The sequence below is a fragment of the Megalobrama amblycephala genome, linkage group LG23, assembly GCF_018812025.1.
Source record: "Megalobrama amblycephala isolate DHTTF-2021 linkage group LG23, ASM1881202v1, whole genome shotgun sequence".
In the NCBI taxonomy this organism is placed as follows: Eukaryota; Metazoa; Chordata; class Actinopteri; order Cypriniformes; family Xenocyprididae; genus Megalobrama; species Megalobrama amblycephala.
This window is the reverse complement of record NC_063066.1, coordinates 18,821,618-18,829,682: the sequence shown is the minus strand read 5'-3', so window position 1 is coordinate 18,829,682 and position 8,065 is coordinate 18,821,618.

Below are 8,065 nucleotides of genomic sequence, written 5' to 3'. Positions count from 1 at the left end.
TTGGAATGATTCAACCCTTTTATCGACCATAAACATTAACTATTGAACCCACTTCAAGCAGCTACCCTGTCAGACATGGACCATCTGTGGGTACATCACACCGCAGGTCCAGTCAAAGCTTTAGCGGTCCATTTAATGAGCACCCAAACAAAGATGATGTAAGTAACAGATTCATTAAGCCTACACAATGCCAAAGTCTCCGTCTCAAAGTTGATCTTCGCTCCTTTTGTGGATAATGATACCGTCAAAGGTTTGCAAATATAGAATCTTTTATAATCGCAGATCTTTTAAATAGGGGAAAGCAGAGCCTATGGGGGCGTCTTTACCATTTCAAATGTTCACACTCCTGCTTCATTTCTATCCCTTCATGTACTTTTTCTTTTTACAGGTCCATTATGTACACCCAGACACAGAGCGACAAAGAGTTACACTAAAAGAGAACAATTATCTGATCAGTGACAAGCTGCAAGACTAAACATACATGTTTTCATGTCATTATGTGCCATCATTGGTTGGCAGTGAGGAAACGAGCCTGTTTCTATCACTAAACCATACTATGTGTTACATGCAAGGCCCATCTGCCCTACAGCCTCCGTTTTTCCACGTATCCGCCGTTTTATTTATTTCTTCCATTTGGACTGGGTTTAAAAAACTAATAAAAACATCAGAACCAGATACACAAGTGGATTTGTGAGACATGAGAGTGTCACACATCCGCTTTTTCATTTCAGTCAAAATATTTGTCATTGCACACAACATTCTTGAGATTCTCCAGCTTTTAGTCACATGACTGCATAGAGTAGTGTGACTGTAATATCTTAATTTTAGTCTAAAGAGAGACAAAACTAAGAAGTACCTCACCTTGGGGCAAGATTCTTAGAAATTCACTGTTGATTTGTGTTTTCAGCTAAGAACCATTGAGTGTCAGAAGAGATTCTAGTTGTTGCAGCTGGACCGTTTTCAAAATTCTTGTGATAGAACCGCACATGAAGAGGGTATTTTCAGACATAATATGGCATATGATGTCCGTGTTTAAATTTAGATAGATGCAGGAGAGAAAAATAACATGTACTATATATCAATCAAAGCTATGTAAATAGTTTAATTGAATCCATATGGGATGCATCGGCCTGGGCCGGCCCAAGCTCTGTTGTTGCCCTATATAGGTGAGATTTTAGATAGCGCCCCCCAAAAGCCAGTAACCTCAGAATGCTAATGGCAAAACTAATACCTATAATAACTGTGCAGCAATGCATACTTAATGTGTTATGGTGATATATTATAATCACATCATGATGCAGGCAGTGTTTAAATTAATCCAGCATAACATGTTGTCAACTATTATATTTTTTCTTCTTCAGTTGATATCAACTTTGTTATCATATTGTTCAGCTCTTCAGTACTTTATCTAAAGCATGTGTTTTATTAGGGCTGAGTGTTGACATAAATTTCATGATTCCAATCTAGATTGAATTCCATTCAATATCGATTAATTGGGATAAATATCAGGTACAGTACATGTTCATTTTAAATTTTAACTACTGCTGTAAACTGTACGAGGAACCCTGTCAGCTGGTACTATAATATTAAAGTTAAAAATGTGTTTTCAAATGAGTATCTTAAGACACTTATATATAGTGTGAGTTACTTGTCCAAAACCTTTTAGGGGCAGTTTATGCTTTTTATCTCAGCACATTTTTATACCCATAATCTTAAAATCACTGCTTGGCAAGCTTTCTTTAGTATTTGATTCTTTAGTACCTGTTGTAATTTATTTCTGGCAAAGGTACTGCAGATATTCGCTTTAATTCCAAAGGTCATTTCTATTTATATGTGCTTGAACAGTTACATTAATGCTCTCTTTTGAATTGCATGCCTCTTAAAATGTCTTGCAACAAAAGGCCTTTGGAACAGCAAGTAAAAGCATTGATTTAGTTCAGTATGTAGTGCTTTATGACAATATAATGGAGGCTTTTGTGTAAAAAATGCTCTATATAGCATATCACAATATGTTTAAAAAGGTTCATTAACAAATGATTTTGTTTTTGACAACACTGGACTGCAAGACCTTTATTGATTGATCTTATTGATCTTTGATTTCTAATCTGCAGCAAACACCTCCAAGCTTGCAGAAACGTACGCTGTGTCTGAAATCGAATACTTCCCTACTGTATAGTATGTCAGACATCACCTGAACTGAATATTTCATTACAGTTTAGTAGTAATAACTTTATAAATTTCTTCACCTAGAAAATCAAAAGTATCAGAAATACAACTGTAAATGCACAAACTTTTACAGCGTTTCATGATTTAGCCTCAACCATACCATGACAGGAAGAACTAAATAAACAAACTTATCACTGCATCTAAACTAATAATGTTTATTAGATCCAATACCCACTAAACTACTGAAAGAGTTGTTACCTATAGCAGAAGAGCCTCTTGTCAATATTAACTCGACTCTGTCTCTAGGTCATGTCCCAAGACCGTTCAAGCTAGCAGTTATTAAAGAGTTAGTTCACCCAAAAATGAAATTCACTCACCTCATGTCGTTCCACACCCGTAAGACCTTCGTTCATCTTCAGAAGACAAATTAAGATATTTTTGATAAAATCCGACGGCTCAGTGAGGCCTCCATTGCCATCAAGATAATTAACACTTTCAGATGCCCAGAAGGCTACTCAGCCTTAATGTTATGAAGCGACGAGAATACTTTTTGTGCGTCTAAAAAACGGGGCAATTTGGGCAATTTCAAAACACTGCTTCATGAAGCTTCGAAGCTTTACAAACCTTTTGTTTAGAATCAGTGGTTTGGGGTGTGAATCAAACTGCAAAATTCAACACTTGCCATACAATCAGTCCATATGACACAATGCTCTGGTGTACTCTAGAAAACTTGGAATGTGGTGCAGAAAGTGGACTGTTTTTATGGTGCATTTCTAGTGATTATAGTTGCCTATTTGTCCTTTCAGAAGCTTGACATCTCCTGTTATTTTATGGAATAGAGCTCCAACTGTGGAAAAGAGATTAAAGGTGCCCTAGATTCAAAAATTGAATTTACCTCGGCATAGTTGAATAACAAGAGTTCAGTACATGGAAATGACATACAGTGAGTCTCAAACTCCATTGTTTCCTCCTTCTTATATAAATCTCATTTGTTTAAAAGACCTCCGAAGAACAGGCGAATCTCAACATAACACCGACTGTTACGTAACAGTCGGGGTGTACGCCCCCAATATTTGCGAATGCCAGCCCATGATTGAGGCATTAGACAAGGGCAGCCAGTATTAACGTCTGGATCTGTGCACAGCTGAATCAACAGACTAGGTAAGCAAAAATGGCAGATGGAGCAATAATAACTGACATGATTTATGATATCATGATATTTTTAGTAATGTTTGTAAATTGTCTTTGTAAATGTTTCGTTAGCATGTTGCTAATGTACTGTTAAATGTGGTTAAAATTACCATAGTTTCTTACTGTATTCACGGAGACAAGACTGTCGTTATTTTCATTTTTTTAAACACTTGCAGTCTGTATAATGCATAAACAACTTCATTCTTTATAAATCTCTCCAACAGTGTGTAATGTTAGCTTTAGCCACAGAGCATACTATCAAACTCATTCAGAATCAAATGTAAACATCCAAATAAATACTATACTTACGCGATTAGACATGTTGCATGACGAACAGTTTGTAAAGATCCATTTTGAGAGTTATATTAGCTGTGTGAACTTTGTTTATGGTGTTTAAGGCAAGCACAAGCTCTTGGGGCGTGGAGCACGAGATTTAAAGGGGCTGCGTACCCTTTTATCGACGCATTTATAATGATATATAGGCAGTTAAAAAAAATTAATGGGGTATTTTGAGCTGAAACTTCACAGACACATTCAGGGGACACTTAAGATTTATATTACATCTTTTGAAAACATGTTTTTCGGCACCTTTAAAAATGCATATGGTGGTGAAAAATACAGTAAACAGTAATACAGTTTTCTATCTGAATATATTGTAAAATGTAATTTATTCCTGTGATCAAAGCTAATTTTTTTAGTATCATTGCTCCAGTCTTCAGTGTCAAATGATCCTTCAGAAATCATTCTAATATGCTGATTTACTGCTCAAGAAACATTTCTGATTATTATAAATGTGAAAACAGTAGTGCAGCTTCATATTTTTGTGGAGTATGTGATACATTGCCATTCAGAAGTCAGAGGTAATCTCTTTATAATCTCTATTATATATAATCTCTATTGCCGCAAGGATCTGTGTTAGGCACTCTGTTATTTTCAATATAGTTGCTGCCACTTGGTAATATTATAAGAAAACATGGTATTAGTTTACACTGTTATGCCGATGATACTCAGTTATATATTTCGTAATGACCAGATGAATTCTCTAAATTATCTAAGTTGACAGAGTGTGTTAAAGATATAAAATTGGACCAAAAACCTGTACACAGAATCTCTTAGACTACAATCTCCATTTAGATGGATGTACTGTTACTTCAACCTCTACAGTAAAAGACCTGGGTGTTATATTTGAAAGCAACTTGTCTTTCGAAAATCATATTTCATATGTTACAAAAACAGCCTTCTTTCACTTCACATCACTAAACTACGGAACATGTTATCTGTTTCTGATGCAGAAATATTAGTTCATGCATACAGGACCTCTAGACTGGTTTACTGTAATGCATTACTGGGTGGTTGTCCTGCATCCTCAATAAACAAGCTACAATTAATCCAAAATGCAGCTGCTAGAGTTCTTACCAAGTCAAGAAAATATGATCATATAACACCAATTTTATCATCTCTACACTGGTTACCTATTCAGTTCTGTATTAATTACTAAGTATTGCTACTGACCTATAAGGCCCGAAATGTTTTAGCTCCTTAACCGATCTTCTGTCGCTGTACAATCCATCACACTCTTCAAGGTCATCAAAACTCTTGGTTGTATCTAGGATATCTAAGGAGGAAGTCCACTGAAGGAGGAAGAGCATTTTCACATTTGGCTCCTGAACTCTGGAATAGCCTTTCTGATGATGTTTGATGCTCAGACACAGCTACTTTAAATTATATGTATTGTGAAAAGCGCTTTTTCAAATGAATGTTAATTGAATTGAATAAACCATTTATTATAAATACTGCACTATTCTAAAGCAATATTTGTCAATTTTGATTTCATGGTGACTTTAATAACTCCCAGTATTGAACATCCAGCACTGAGTTCAGATCATGTCATTCCAAGAGCAGCTTGAGATGGAGCCGTCCACAGATGGTCAGTGTTGTGTACACCCAGAGCACCGTGAACCGGGAGGGTGAACGGGCCAGGCAAAGGGTCCACAGAGAAAGGATGTATACGTTCAAATGGGAGAATGAGCACCAGCTGGCATCTGGCAATCTAAGATCAGCAGCTGCCCAATCTGGTGCACATACCGCTCAGTAATATGGAGGAACGGGACCACCGTGAATGTCTGGACACACAAAAGAAGTTTATGCGAGCGAGAGGTATTTCTCCTGTATGCCAAATTTCACTTGCACATTTCTTTCTGATTTTAAAGTCCACACACATAAATTGGTCCTATTATCTACGGAAGAGGATTAGGGCCAAGCAATAATAAAAAAATAAAACCATCTCAAGATTAAAGTTGTTCAATTTAGAGAAAAAACTTGTTAAATTTCGAGAAAAAAGTCAACTTTTTTCTCATAATTTAATGAGTTTATTCTCAACATTTTATCTCGACTTTTTTTCTCGAAATTTAACGACATTTTTCTCATAATTTAATGAATTTGTTCTCGTAATTTAACGATTTTTTTTCTCGTAATTTAATGACTTTATTCTCAACATTTTATCTTGACTTTTTTTCTCGAAATTTTAACGACATTTTTCTCATAATTTAATGAATTTGTTCTCGTAATTTAACGATTTGTTTTCTTGTAATTTAATGACTTTATTCTCAACATTTTATCTCAACTTTTTTTCTCGAAATTTAACGACTTTTTTCTCGTAATTGAATGACTTTATTCTCAACATTTTATCTCAACTTTTTTTCTCGAAATTTAACGACTTTTTTCTCATAATTTAATGAGTTTATTCTCAACATTTTATCTCGACTTTTTTTCTCGAAATTTAATGACATTTTTCTCATAATTTAACGAATTTGTTCTCGTAAATTAAATGACTTTTTTCTTGTAATTTAATTACTTTATTCTCAACATTTTATCTCGACTTTTTTCTCGAAATTTAACGAGTTTTTTTCTCGAAATTTAACAACTTTAGTCTCGAGATGGTTTTATTTTTTCATTATTGCTTGGCCCTAATCCTCTTCCGTAATTATCAGATTTTAATTTTTAAAATTTAAATTTTTTGTTTGTATAATAAAAGTCAGTGGAGTCCAGTGTTCCCCATCAACTTTCATTGTATGGACATTTGTAAACATTTTGTAAAAATATCTGTTTCTCTTGCACAGAAGAAAGGACGTCCATGTTGGTTTGGAACGGCATGAGGGTGAGTAAATGATGAAAGAATTAACCCATCCCTTGAATGAAAAGAGCTTTGTGTTTCTTTAGTATTATGTTAAACCTCTACAGTCAAGTTGCTACATGTCATTTTATTTAGGTCTATTTTGTTTCATCCACCCTTGCCAGTGGTAAAAGCAGTTGCTGAAGCACATGACACAATGTTTACCTCTTTTTCCTCACTTGTTGATGCCTTAATTAAAGACAGAACTGAAAAACATTTAATTACTTGGTGTCGCAGTGTGTCTAGTGTTCCTAAATGTATTTCTATAGTCTGGAAGGGAATGTTTATTCCTGTGACTGCAGTCTTTCATAGACTGATGGATTCCTTGGCAACTGTTTCTCTTGTTTTTTTTTTCCGCTCTCACTTTTTTTTTTCCTCTCCTTCTCCCTCTCCTCTTCTTTTAATTAGAGTAGAAGATCAGTGAAATGCCAAGTGTCAGAACCAGAGAGGATGAGAATATAGCATAAACAACCTTTTAAACTTTGCTGATCTTTGATAAGGCCACAAATGGAGCATCTTGGTCCTTCCACTGTATTGTTTGTCTCACATACCTGGGCTGTTATCTAACAGGTGGATGTCTGGGCAACTGTGGACTGTGATTGATATATGTGATGGCTAGAACTAAGCACATCATGAGACAGACAGAAGGTCTGGGAACAGAAGTGGATGAATAAAATAAAATCCTTTTTTTTTTTTTTTTTTGCAGCGTTTTGTTATTGTTCTATTTGTTCTCAAACTTTCAAGTCATGTCCAGAAAACTTGCTTCCACAATGTTTGGTTGTGATGCAGTTGCTAAGGTGTTGCTAGGTGGTTGCTAGGGTGTTCAGTGGCCAGTTGCATAAACTGCTTAGACTATTCTTAAAAGTTAGTCATCTATTTTTTTTTCTTCACAGCTGGTCCTATTTTTTTTTTTTAAGGTCAGTTACATGAAAAGGTGGATTGGTCTAAATGGAATTGAAAAAGTAAGACTGATCTCTTCTCCTCCTGCAAGTTGGTCAAACTAGTTCTTAAAGGATTAGTTCACTTTCAAATGAAAATGAACTAATCCTTTGAAAAAACCCTCAAGCCATCCTAGATGTATATGAATTTCTAAAAATATCTAGTTTCTGTCAGACCGCCTTCCCTGACTGTAACTGGCATCAGTTACACTTTTTCCGTAAGTTGAATAGGGAAGGCGTAGGACGTAGCGTTAACTTTTTGAACTGCAAGAGTTTTACATTTTCTTCGTACGTTGAATATGAAATACGTTCTGGTGGAAGCTAGGTATTTTACTTTATAACTTGTTAAATATGGATTTTTTTTTTACACAAACCCCTCGCTCTGCTTCAGAAGGTCTTTATTAACCCCCCCACCCCCCACCCAGAGCCATGTGGAATATGTTTATGATGGATGGATGTGGATGGAGACACTTTCTTCAGCTCATACTCGTGACTCCTGTTCACTGCCATTATAAAGCTCGGATTCGTCAGGATATTTATTAAAATAACTCAGATTTTGTTCATCAGAAAGACGAAAGTCATATACACCTAGGATGGA